Below are 14,965 nucleotides of genomic sequence, written 5' to 3'. Positions count from 1 at the left end.
TCTGGGGTTGCAGATACATTTGAACTTCAAACTCTATTTATTTTTTGGAGAAAAATATTGCTGGGCCCTAGGTAATGCTGTAAATATTTTTTTTTGAAATACGATTATTTCAGAAAGGTAGTGTTAAGACCTATAGATGACTATATATCATTCCCTCAGAAGCTGTTAAGATTTTTCATATAGAGGAGAATGGAGTAGATTTCGTATACTTTTTACAAAATTCATTTACTTGAGGATTCACGATCTATAAATATTGTTATATATTTTTGTATGGTCAATATACGATATAAATAAATTTCTATGTAAAAATGCAGTTTTAATATTACTAATTAATAAAAAATAATTAAGAAACCTGTGCAAAATAAAAATATAATGCTTAAAACTCAGTACATTATCTACTTATTACTGATAATCAGTATTTTTCCGTGTCCACCGATTGAGGGCAGTACTAATCGTTGTGAGAATATGAAAATTTTCCTGAATAAAAATACAGTAGATGTCATAAGTTTGTTACGTCTTGTATGTTGAAGAAACTAGGTGGTAAAAAAGATAGAAAAAATTACTTTTAAAAAATTTTCTTTTTGCGAATTGGTTGCCTGTAATCCGTAGATCTTATTAATTAGTATTTTATAAATAATAATTAATCTTATTTCATATGAAAAATAATTGTTTGCCAAAAGTTGATAATTTTTAATTCGTCAAAAGTTTGTTACGTCAATTGGAAAAGTACCTCAAAAAGATGAAATAATTAACTAACTTCTTTTAATCCGGTTATATTTTGAAGTTATATCATTTAATAAGCAAATAGTACATTTGCACATTTTTAAAATCTTCAATGGTCAATATATGCATATAAATAAAATGATAAATAATAAGAAATATTTTTTTTTGTTAATTTAAAATTTAGGTTAAAATGGCATGTTACAAGAAGTTAAAAGAAGAGATATTGTCCAGAAATACTGCCGCAATGAATCTGCCTCGTCTGAGTCAGAAATTTTCTGTATTGGATGGAAAACCCTGCAGGATGTACATAAAATCGACAAAATTTATAGTGATTAAACATAAGTACATGTGGAAAATGCTACTGGCCAGACCCAGGGTTTTGATTCTGAAGGTTGATAACTGCATTATAAGTATCTCTGATAGTGACCCCATGATATCTGTTCCAAAAATTCAAAGTCACTTGGTTACCGAAGGGATACAAGACACTTTTGTTACAAAAATTAAGCTGAAATTGAAAAAAATGGCAAGAATGGTTGAGTGACTCCCGGGATTTCATGGGTAGGAAAGACTAATTTGGTTAACAGAATAAAACTTAGAACTTCAAAGGGTAAAATAGGGTGATTCGGAATCATTTCTTATTCGGAATTTCAAGATTTGCTCACGATTTTACCACGAAGAAATACAAGAATTTAACTCAAGATTTATTCGTGTTTTTCTTAATTTTCTTTTGCCCTTCTGAAGAAATTTCAAAATTTCGAAATGGAAATGTTCCTAAATTACCCCATTTTTCCTTATCTTTAATCAGCAAATTCAGGCCCATATCGTTTTATCTAAAATTGAAAATAAATAGGTTATGAAGTCTTCAAATTTTGTAAAATATTTCTAGTGGAAATTATCATTGAATGCTTGAATTCATTTGAATGAATAAATTGAAGTCGTTCGGTTTTAAGGATATTTTCAAAATCATATACGTAAACGAAAGACATGGGTTAAACCATTTTTGAACAGCTTAAAAGCAGGAGCTTTTTTGAACAGCTTAAACAGGAGGAGTACAAGGGATAAAGAAAAAAAAACATCTTTGAGAATGTCCATTTGATTTTTCGCGAAGGGTTTTGAGGAATGCCGTAAGTTAATATAAAGTAATAAATTCGAAAAAAAACTTGGAAAAATAAATTAACTGTCACGACTCAATTAATTTAATAGAACACAAATTTAATTAAACCAATTATCAAATAATCTCTGTAGAAGATTTGATTTTGATGATAAAGAACGATAGTCATGGCACTCAGCTTATGAGAAGTTGAGAAAGTAGGCTATTAATAAAATTGTCGGGCAGCTGATTAGATTAGCTTGATAATCTTGCTCATTCTTTTTGACTGGCATAGTTCTTATGAAATTTAAAATATTGTAAAATCGAAATATTTCACTAGCGAAGGGGCAGTTTGCAGTTTGTATGAGGCTGATAAATATTTCAATGAATAGTAAGGGAAGTATATATTTAGAATGAAGAGTGGTTTCCTCAATATTCCTTCGAAGGAAAACTATAAGATACTACTATCTAATACTATACGTAGCTAATTCTACCCCGGTCTCCCCTATATTTATTCAATATTTATTTATTTATTTATATTTTATTCATTTCCCTGTACATTATTTTAAGTACTAAAAGGGTAATGTTTTCTAATTGAACGTTTTTATAGACTAGGATTTAAGTAGTTATTTCGATGCAAAAAAAATTTGTTTTAGGATTAAGAATTATCGGGAAATAATTTAATATAAAAATACTAACATATTTAAATCATTAGTGTCAACCAAAATCCTGAAAGCCGAAATCTACAAAAATTCAAAATTCCGAGCGAATTCCGAAAGAGTTGAAATTCGAAATTCGAAAGGTAAAAAGTTCGAAAAGCCAAAATCCAGAAAAGCTAAAATTCCGAAAAGACAAAATCCTGAAAATTCAAAATCCCCAAAAACCTAAAATCCCGATGGGCAAAATCCCTAATTGTCAAAATCTTAATAAAAATAATAATAATAATAATGGTGGCACAACGTTCCATAAAGGAACTAGGCCTTCCCACAAGGGGAGTTCGGGACATCCATTATTATTTTTTCTTATACAGGAATGGGGTTGATAGTCCCATGCCCGTGGCATCAAGTGCAGTGAAGCTCACTGTCAACAATGTTTGACAAAAATGCGAATTTTTTCGAATTTTTAAATAGTTACACGATTTACGAGCATTTCGTAGATCTCCAGTGGGAATTCATAAACATTTACGAACAATTTTTACTAAATATTTACTTAACAAAGCAATAATAAAGTATGCTTTAGTAATTTGTATTCTTATGCACAACGCACAATAACTTTTGTTTAGTAAACATGTTTTTGACATTTCAGTGAGAGTGAGTGAGATCTAGATCTAGTCATCTCGCTCATTCTCATGGGAAATTTTGAAAACATGTTTACAAACAAAAATTATTGTGCGTTGGTCATTATCCAATGTGAGTTATTTACTGACCAGAATTAATATTTACCAATCAAAAATATTTATTCTGTAATAAAAACTCTCATTGTATATTTTGTTTGTCATTCAAATAATAAATATTGTTAGGAGGAGGTGGGGCTACTTTGAGCTATGGGGCTAGATTGTTATATGACTTTTTTGCTTATTTTTAAATGAAGCTGGTCCTTGCAATATATTTTATTTAGACCCACAATTATTTTGTCTATCCAAATTACATCATGTTAAAACCCAGTTTCCTTTAGAAAAATGTGAAAAATCGTATAACAATGTAGCCCCACCTCCCCCTATATCAAAATATTAGTGATTTTGTTTTGAAAAATCCTCTAAAACCTTCTCATTTTGCAGTTTCTAAAGTTTATTTAACAATTTAAATTAAAGAAAATGTTGCTTGTTTCCTCTCCAAATAAAGACATAACAGGTGAAATCATTATCTCTAGACGTAATGGCATTATCTGACAAAGAAATACAATTAATGAGATCTGTTGTTGGTCTTTTTATCAACAACATAATGACAATATTTTATGTGATGCGTTGCAATAAAAGTTTATTTAATTTTCGCAAAGACAAATTTCCATCAAGGATAAGGGAAGTGTACCAGCGATCGGCAGTGTTCCTCGGATCGTCAGGTTAATACCATATTGTTGCTCCAAATTAAATGATTTTTTAAAAATTATTAGCTACTTTTTACCATTTAAGTCTCACAAGAATACAGTGCATTAACTCAGATTTAATTTATAAAACCAATTTTCCCTGAGACACTTGATTAAATTTCTGACGATCCGAGGTACAGAGTGAAAGTTTGCAATTACACATATTTTTTATCCATGTAAAAATTAAAAATTCAAAAGCACAGATGTAGTTAAAGGGATCTCTATCTCTAATGTATCAATTAGCAAATATAAAAATACCAAATAATGTTTTGTGGATTATATTTTCAACTAAATATGGAGCATCCCAAGAAACAATTTTTTCTTAATTTAGTCTTATAGAATTGTTTAAGTAAAGCACTATAGAACCAAATATCGTTTTATTTGCTTATAACGCTCTTGGTTCCATCACTGAAACTACTATAAGTAAAGTGGCGTACTCTTAAGGATCTTAAGAGCTTATATAGGAATTTCAACAGAAAATTCTCACTTTAAGTGTTTTAAAAGTGCACTAAAAGACTTGTTTAACACTTGGTTCTATAAGGCAGCTATTTTGCTTCTTGGGATGTCTCTTAACATTCCGATTCGGGGTACCCTTCCCTTATGTCCATCCGTTCATTTCTGATTTTTACGGTTGCAAATGCTATTTCATAAAGGTTAAATTAGATGTGGTTTTTGCTATTCAACTTTTTCATGAGTCTATAGAGCAATTTACTCTGGAACTGGGCATAAGGAGTGCAACATGAATGGCGCAATACTTAATGTCTCTCGCAACACAATTAAATACTTTGCCGCAGTGAAAAGTTTTGGAATATAGTTTTGAGTTATTTTGCATGAATGTTGACATAAATTTGCAATCAGTTAGATGAAGAACCGGGGTTCCGGTGACGAGGAAGAAATGCATCACTCTGGGAGACATTATATGCCTAATATAAGTTTAATTAGCTGTCTCCATGTGACATTAAATTCACTTACAAGGCAATGTTGAGATAATGTACAGGACGGAGGCGGAGGTTGATGGGAACATATCACATCCATTTGCACCACTCCTCATCCCCAAATAACCCATCCTATATACACCTTACCACTTACACGCAAGGGTATCCCCAAAATCTACCACCAATATTGGAGTTGAAATATGAAAGTGTTGGTTGTTACTCTTGTTTCGGGTAATGCCTCGACGGCAATATCATCTAATAATCTACTCCATCCCCAAAGGTACCAACAACAAACGAGGCTTATAGTTGAGACAAATTCTAGGATGGCTTAATGGTATGCCAGAGTCGCTAATGATTTTTGTAGGAGCACTAGAGCATATCTGCGAGTACTTTCCGAAACTCAAACGAGAAACTACTTTTCCAACCCCATCATCGGGGGACTCTATCGTAAATCCATTTACTGTGGTGAATCCAACGAGCTTGAGGGTAATGATAAAGATGAAGGAAGAATGGGCGATGGGGATTGATATAAATTCCCTTTCAAAATTACAATAGTGAAGGAGTTGCGACCTTGTGAACAAGAAACTTGTTAGTTTTGGCAAATCGCATATTCTCGGAGCAACATACTTCTCTTCAAGTGCATTCGTGTCTGAAAACTTTACTTCTTCTTTGGCTTCAGCCCCCTCCCCCATTCCTAATCCTTCTTTTTTTTGTTGTTAATGTTTCATTCCTCAAGAATTCACTGTTTATTGAAGATTGAGCCTTGGATATCATGGAGGAGTTTTCATGGTGAAAAGCCAGAAATACAAGCACAAACTTTCTAGGTTAGAACTTTTGTGCTTGAGGGTAATTGTGTCTATTACAGTCAACATAAATTCACTTAATAATGAGAAGTGATTTCAAATTGTTTCAAAAGTACTTGATTAGAGGAAAGCAATATAAACATATTTTGAATTCATTGTTGTATGACATATTTAAATTGAAATTTTCTACTTTAATTCATCTGCTCATTTATTAAAATAATTGGTTGGTAAAAGTTTGTATTTTTTCATAAAACATTGTTCGTAACATTGTCACTTAACAGGCATTTGTTGATCTTTTACAAACAAATGACAAAATTTTACGACCTTTTTTTGTGTTTACGAACATTTACAAACAAATGTTTTGAAAAATCCATTTTTCGCTTTTCGGGTACTTCTTGACATCCTCTACCTCCTCTGTGTATATATATATTTTCCGAAAAATTAATTATTCCCAAAGTTACAGGACAATAAATCTTAAAAATCCTCTCCTGTAAAGTCGGCTATTCGCGATTTATAGGGGAAAGTACTCTTCCTTCGAATGTTCATGTTCATGCCTTCGAATATTGTGAATTTCTTTTGGTTTTTCTAAAAAACTTACACATTTCTATCAAATATTAGTTAGCTTATTATCAATTACTAGTCTCCTCCAAAAATAGAGGGCCTAGTAATTCGTTTTTATGCTTTTATTAGAAATAATTGAAAATGGACTCAAAGCTTCATTTTTATATTGAATTTTACATGTGTTTTTTCCTATTTAAAATGATTTTTGGAAAAAACGTGACTAGTGTGAATGATAAAGGGTTAATTAAGGTTGATTATCGTCAACATTGTTTTTCTCGAGAAGGATACCATTTTTGTGGGTGGTGGATAACTTGCAAAACCACCCATACCTTGCCTTTGAATTTAAGAATTTCATGCCTTCGAATGCTTATCTAGTAACACTACCGCCATTTAATATGTCATATGTTATTCCATAACCTCAATTTTTTATATGTTTTGCTCCACATTGCGCTCGAAAAATCCTCAAGTATTCTAGTAGTAAAGCAAATAAGTTCACCGTCGCTGCTGACTAAATCCATCGTATATGTATTTACTTAAAAGTAGGATTATTCTTGTATCGTGGGAAAAATAGCAAATTTTGCAGCTTTATTTTCATTTCACCCCAATCAGAATGGTGATAGTGTAATGTGTTGTCTTTTTGAGAGTCTGGAAATGATGGTCTGATGAAGATGTTTATAAGTCTTCAAATCGGTACGTGGCTAGAGTTATTTCATTGCTCACCATGGTGATCTTGCAGGATCACAAAAAGGCAAGACATTTGATTGATATCATTTAAGAAAAAAATTTCAAAATTTTGTTTTTGTATCTTTCCAACAAAAACAAAACAAAATAACCTTAGTTTATTGACTTCAGTATCACCCTTCTCTTTTTACAGTCGTATTTTAGGGTTGTCATATCGATAATATGGCTTTTCCAACAATTTATTCCTATTGGAATAGCAGTATTTCAGAAAAATTGGAAAAGATCCTTTGACCTCAGGCTAATCAATAATAGATTGTTTTAGTCTTTCGATAGAAATATTTTCCGAGAAAATTCTAGATTCAATGGCATATACCGTCACATTCGAAGGCAAAAATTGTACCATGCCTTGGACCAAATCGACGTAGTATTTTTATTTACCTCATAAAAAGAAACTAAAGGATTATGAATGGTAAATGAGATAAGCATGGGATCTCAATTAACTAGAGATTTTTTTGGTGTAATAAAAATTGGGATTCATTTTCGATTTTCCCAGAAAAAAATTCATCAAGTTTGAACTTCATATTTGTGGTTTAACCTATAGTACTTTCCCCTAGTCAAGTGTGCTAATCCGGGCGCTTCGTTATGTGGATCGTTTATGACTACGCTAACTAGATAATCCACTTAAAATAATATTTTTATTTTTATTTCCGTAATAGGGGAATGTAGGCATGGTTCGCACAGAGTGAACCTTCAAAGATGCGAATTTTCTCTTTGTTTGCAAAGAGCTGACTTGGTATTTTTGATCTCGTCTCATGAGCTTACTAATTGGAAACTTAGAAACTAATCTATCTTATGGTTAAGGAATGACGAACTAGATGTTTGCAAACAAAGACAAAATCTGCGTTGTTTTAATATTCACTATGTGCGAACCATGCCAACATTCCCCTATAGTCACTACAGTAACATAATATAACTATTCAAGTTTGAGAAAAAGCATAAATAATATTTTTATCCATTAAATAAGTGAGTGTAATCGACTCATTTCAATCTTGTGCCAGCTGAGTTCTGCACTAAAAATTTTCTAGAAATTATATTTTCGCTAATGACAACTGGTTGATTAAAAACATTTATTGTTTTTTCCTTGTGAAAAAAAGTATTTTGAATTCAAAGGTTTGATTAAAAGTGAAGTGCAATAATTCCCCTACAAGGTGAGTAATTCGATTTTCGTGAAATAATAATATTTTATAAAGAAATTAGTGAATTTGTAGCTGTTTACATTTTGCTCTAAATGGGTGCTTCGCAAATCAATAATTTCTTTCCGGGAATCGCATTGTTCAGCACGGTTTTATTATTTCAGATGCCGAAGATTATTTCAGTATTATCATAATTTTATAAATTTTCTTTAATATTTTTTAATTTTTTTTTATATTATGTTTCTGAATGAAACAGTGAATAATTCTATGGATTTAGAAGAAGTAATAAACAATTTCATCAGTCCAAATACCAGTGTTTATGTAGCAGTCTACCGAAAATGATCCAGTTACCCCACCTTATTATATGACCATGGATGAAATTCATTTAGTAACTTGGAGAAAAATCAACTTTTACGAAGCTGCAACATTACGAAGCTGCAAAACCTTCCCTACAGATATAGAATTAATTCAGGCTTCAGGTTTAGGGATCTTCTCTGTGAATGGAATATTAAGAATAGATTCCATTGGAAAATGCCATTTAATATTATCACGAAAAGAAGATTGTCTAAAATAAGTAGAAAAATTCCATTTAATCTAAGAAGATGCCAAAATAACTTTCTCGAAATTGAACGATTGGCAATCAAATTCTTCGGTGAATTGAAGCTTTCAACAATAACAATTTAAGAGGAAAACTACGGTTAAACCCAGTTAACCTTCGTTATCTCTTCAGGAAAGCTCTAATCTAATATATTATTTGAGAAAACTCTGGTCAAAAGTTCCACTGGGAAAGACTGAGGGTAGAGCTTAATAAGAAATGAATTTGGAATTCTGTGAATAGCACCTCATCTATGTTTTAGCTGACTTGACAAAATTCAGGTTTCATTCTAACTTGTGTGTAATTTTCTCTTCGGTATCCTCTCCATATCACTTTAGGGGTTGGTGCATGTGAAAAATTTTGTGCTAGATAGAGTGCGAGGGAATATTTTCATACATTTATATTCAAATTGGGGAGAATTCAAATTTCTCTATTCCTTTTTTCTTGCTCCGGTAAAGATGAATACAATAACGGATGAAGAGGAAAAACTAAAAATAAAGAAGTCTCACTTTGTATGCATTAGAATGGAGTGAACAGGAGATATCATCCCTATTCTCCCTTTCGCACTCTGTGTCTATTTCCTACCCTATTCTGAACTTTGCTTTTCCCTTTTGAATAACTTCTTTAGGGGTTTATTCCTCTTCAACTCAATTTTCATCGTTTGTTGCGCTCCCGAATGTTGAACAGAAATAGGGCAGAGTGGGGCTATTTTGCATTGATTTTAGAGAATAAAAAAAGAAGGTCATTAGAACAGGATGACACTAAAAACCATAAAAGGTTTCACTGTTCGTACTGGTCTCGACTGCATACGTAAAAAACCAATCTGAGAGATTCATACCCAAGTAGCAAAAACTAGTCCTCACAAAGTAAATTTTAATATTTGCATTGTCTTGGTCGCATCTGTCGCATCTGTATTGACTTAGTCCCATCTGAGGTCTTTTAAAATAATATGGCTGAAAATGAGGAATTTAAAAAAAAATAAATAAATGCGGCCTTTATAATTTTCGGTTGAACTTGAAGAAATACGTCGTCAGGCGTCTAACCGTTATCGATGACTGCCGATTTAAAACCAGGCTGTTGCACACACCAAACAAACATGTTATCAAATACTTTTAAAAGATTATGTCAATTAGACTTCTAGAACAAGTAATTAATTCGATGTGTACCAATACTTCGATATAAAACATTTTACTTAAGTGAAATAAATATGTTACCATTATTGGTTCATTTTTAAATATATCTTTTAAAATTGTTTCAAGAATTTACTTCTCCATTGAAAAGTAATAGAGCTTAGAATTAACCTTTTTTGCCAAAACCGTTGTACTTTTCTGATGTGAAATATATCTATTTTGTTCATTTTATTATTATTATTTATTATTATTATTTTATCTATTTTGTTCATTGAATGACCGTTTATTTTTAAATCATTAAACCGCCAAGTTGAAGATCTAAGTACATCGAAAATTGTTCATTGGTAGAAAATTCTTCCAGGAATGATAAAATATGCTTAGTTTGCTATAAATTAAGGGCAGAATCACATTGACAGTAAAATGCTCAACGTCACCGTCAAAGCCCTCAACGTATTTCGTTGATTTACGCATTTTCATTGCAATTCTTACGCAAATTTTCCATTACGATATTACCTTGTCTCATACTCGGTGGCACTAGGTGAAAATTATATAAGAAAATTGAATAAATAAAGCGAAAATGAGATAAACGGTAAGCAAAAAAAAACTATAGGATTTTTTTGCTACAGTTTTTCGTACAGTTTTTTTGCTCACTGTTTATCGCATTTTCGTTTTATTTCTTCAATTTTCTTATATTATTTTCACCTAGTGCCACCGAGTATGAGACAAGGTAATATCGTAATGGAAAATTTGCGTAAGAATTGCAATGAAAATGCGTAAATCAACGAAATACGGTGAGGGCTTTGACGGTGACGGTGAGCATTTTACTGTCAATGTGATTCTGCACTAAATCTTGTTAATATCATTGTTTATAATTTTCGTGATTCTAAAATTAACACTCTGATTGATTGTTATTATTTGATAACAAATAATTAACTTAATCATTAAACCAATATTTTATTTATAATTTAATTGTTTACATATTTATTCCTTATTATCCTTAAATTAATATTTGCATTTTGTCTGGCAATAATTAAAAAAATATTCTTTTTTCTGTTAATAAGCTTTAAAATGTATTTAAAAATTTCGAAAGGTAATATTAAAAATCTACGGAAATCGAAAAATCCCGTAGACATTTTTTAATAAGTTGAGAACCTTTTTTTAAAATAAATAATAAAATAATAAATAATAAAATAAATAATGAATAAAAAAATAAAAAATGTAAATAAAATAAATAAATAATAAGTAATTTTTATTTTATAGGTATATTTTTAAATAATTCACAATATCTTTACTAATACTAATCAAATGATAATAAGTAATTAAATAAAAATAAAAAATTAAAGAAAAACATGATTAAAAATTTGATGTTTTATGCGGATTATTGCTTACATTTCAAGGAAGCAGTTTGATATTTTATATAAATTTTATATAAAACTTAACTGTCAATACATTCCGGAGGTTAAAATCGACGCTAAGACAGCGTAAATTAAAAAATTTTACAGAAAAATATTTTATAAAAGTATTTGAAAATTCATATTGGCATTTTATATTTCTCTGTGTTTTCGGTTGCAGACCAATAGACTTATGAAAGGTGCAAATCGAAAAAATAGTGAGGAATACTTGGAAATTCCCACTAGTTTTTGTTTCTTTACATTCTCCCCGCACTAGCAGAGACATCAACTGATTAATTCTATTCCGAAAAAGCACGGACATCAGCGCCATCTTTTCTTCTACACTTGTGGTGAATATGGATAACCATTATTTTGGTTATCGAAGCTTTCAAAAATGGTTTCCGAAGCTTTCGCAAAATGGTTTCAGAAAGCTCGGGTAAAAATTTCTCCTGGCTCTGTGGGCGCACATAGGGGAGTGTGGGACAGTTTCACGCACCTTATTTTTTTTCAGAACTCATTTGCTAAACGAATATGACCAATATTCAAACTAATTGTGTTTTTACTGTTTCTCTTGAGCGTTTCCTGTATGAAAATGTATAGGATAATTCCCAAATAATTTGTTTTCACTCTATAATTCTTTATTTTCGAAAATATTGCGAGTCACCGTGACGTCACCACTTCGACACTGAACTTACGACTAACATGATTTCTAAAACCTTGTGAAATTTTAGTCATACAGTGTTACTTGGGTGGCTACCGTAAGAGGCAAAAAGCTTCACTAATGAATCATTGTTTTTTTTTAAGTGATATTTTTGAAAAGTTCTTCTAAGCAACACGCGTATTATTGTTTGTTCACTTTCTTATGTATAGTACATCAATAATTTTGATTATATAGTTGTTTAATCCGCTATTTCTCCATTAATACGTTAAGCACTTAATAGGCTTTTAAAGTACTTCATTTTGTACCATATTCCTTACTATTATGTGCTACGTGGATATTATAAGGAAGCTTCCCAACATTATTTAAAAATTCAATGACTAAAGGCCCCAAATTCCTCTATTGTTGTTATATTTGAACAAGATTTCTGTTGAAATTTAGAAGATGGTTGAGCAAATTAATTCTCAAAAATATACAATTGATGATTTGGAAAGTTTGAAAAATAGATTTTTTGTCCCGTATAAAGGAGTTGAAGAAAAAATTCTGGAGATATTTTTTTTGTAGACATGGAATGAGGTGGTATGTTCTGAAATCATATTCTCATCTTCAAAATTGAACCCTTGGGCACAATTTCTTTCGACCGCCATTGAGTTTCTCCTCTGCAAATATTTCCCTTTTTGGGGGATGCCCCATTGCTTGGGAAAAGTTTGCAATAGTTTTATCGAGCTATATATGAGGTAATATTTCCCCATCGAATAAAGTAATAAAATGGATGGGAAGATAGGAAAATGTCATCTGAATGAGTCCACTGAGAAAAATGAGTTACTCAAAAATATTTATGTTCACATACAATATGTTAGAGGGGACTTTTTGGACATATCACATTGTAAATTCAGGGAGGATTGCCTTTATATTTGTATAGTCGTATATTTCGGTAGGAGACTTATTGTGAAACATGGAAATGAATGTAACAAAAATTACGTGACATTTTCCTTGTGTGCAGAAAGCCATTTCTCTTGACCTTTCCCACAAAAACACACTCATTCACTTTACCAGTTGACTTGGAAGAGAAATCCTTGTTCGGGTTGTTTAGTTGGGCTTGGAGCCAAGGGGGGTTTGAGGTTTTGTGACAGTACTTAGAAACGACACCCAGTACTACATGCGGTGATGGATAACTTTGATGGGACAAATGTGTTGTATATGGTGTGATGCTGAATGCACTATTTTCCACCCAAAAGAGAATGAAATTACAACATGCTAACCTCTAACTATATATATTTGCTGCATCAAATTGATTTTCAGTGGTGAATCATCATGAGAATCTCTATTGAACTGAGAGAAACCCTCTCAAATGATTTGGGCCTTGCACTCAGAAAAAGTTGTCTCAGAAGAATGGTTTGCTTAAGTGTACAACGGCTTTTCAAATTAATTCAATGCAGATGAATGTCATCAATCTTATTTGGTTTAGAATATGCAAGCAGTGTATAAACAAAACTTCATTAATTTAATTAATCATTGTACCAACTTGCTAAAATTATTTCTGCATGAAATGATTTAAATACAAATCTGGTTTTTCCACCTTACTGTAAGGGGACAAAGCATCTCAGCTTTGCCGAATGCTTGAAAATCGGTGTTATTTTCGTAAATGTTACTGTTTCATAACCTGATTTAAGCAATATACAGGTGACATAAGAGAGCGAATTAGAAGTGACCTACCGAGTCATAATGGGAGGCTAGGGTCTACAACAGGGGTGAGCAAGAACCGTTTGAAACCGAATAAACGTCAAAATAAGTTTATCCAAGTTGCGTTTTGACCACCCTGTAGCCGATCGGCCGCAAAGTTTCACAGTAACAAAAAAAATCCCTGGAATTTATCTTCTATTTTTCCACCAGAGTTTCCGTAGAAATAAACGCTAATATTCCGCTTGGAATTCTGCAGACTTATCAGCTTTTTTTCGCGTGGGTTTCCTGAAAAAAAAAGTCCGAGGAATTTTCTTGCAACATATCTGAGAGCATTCCCTGGAAATTGATTCAAAATTTCCTTTGAATATTCCGAGTATATTTTCTGATATCTTTCCGACCAAGATTCCATGGAAGTAAGCTCGAAAATTCTGCAATTATTTGTCGCCCTAACGCTATAATTCTTGCGAGCTAGACATACTCAAATGAACGATATGGTAGCAATATTTTCAAATCAAAAGTAGAACAATTGAGTGTTCGTCTGATAGATGAACACTCTCCAAGTTCTAAGCTGCCAATTGGCACTGATCGTTCATATTTGTGGATGTTTTTTTTCTGGAAATTCTCTATGAAAGTTCCATGAAATTTTTAATCAATTTTTGGAATTATTTTGAAGAAAAATATATTTAAAAAAATCCACTGGAAAAGTCGTGGAATTCCGTAATATTAAACCACGGAAGCAATGGAAATTTCCACGGAGAATTTCGTGGAAATAAAGAGGATTTTTCCAAATTTTTAAAAGTCTGACTGCCGATTATACGCTAATAATCCATAGGAAAAGCCGTGGAAATATTCGTCAGAGAAAAGTCCAAGGAAGCTCGTGGACATTCCTTATTAGACGGTTCTATACAGAGTTCCGCAAACGTCCATGGAACGCTAGGAAGAAATTTAGCGCCAAATTCCATCTTGGAAGCTTAAGCGGATTTTGAGCGGTAAAATTCAGGAAATTCCACGCGAATTTTTAGCGGTAAAATCAGAGCACATGGCAGAAAAAGCTGCTGGAAATCCAGTGGAATCGCTGCGGCCGTTGGCTATAGGGCATTGACGTACAATTGTCATTTGACGTTTGTTCGGTTTCACACGGTTTTTGCTCATCTCTGGTCTATAACATGCGTTTTCGGTTGAATTTCAAATTAAATATCGAGAGCGTTGGAAGCAGTGCGAAGTTGGCCGAAGATTGTCCGGATTTTCGTTAAATTTTGTCGTGTGGCGTTTGCGTCGCACAAATCACTGTTTCCATTGTGTTATAAATGAATTTGGCCCATTATAATATTATATTCTAAACTAGTCCAATGCTTCAAATTTTCATAAAAAGCTATGGATGAAATCCGTAAGGAACATAGAGAAAAAATGAATTGTCCGAAGCTTGAATCATCCGAAGGT

This window comes from Phlebotomus papatasi, chromosome 3 (assembly GCF_024763615.1).
Source record: "Phlebotomus papatasi isolate M1 chromosome 3, Ppap_2.1, whole genome shotgun sequence".
Lineage (NCBI taxonomy): Eukaryota > Metazoa > Arthropoda > Insecta > Diptera > Psychodidae > Phlebotomus > Phlebotomus papatasi.
The sequence above is the reverse complement of the archived record's forward strand: the minus strand, read 5'-3'. Positions refer to the sequence as shown.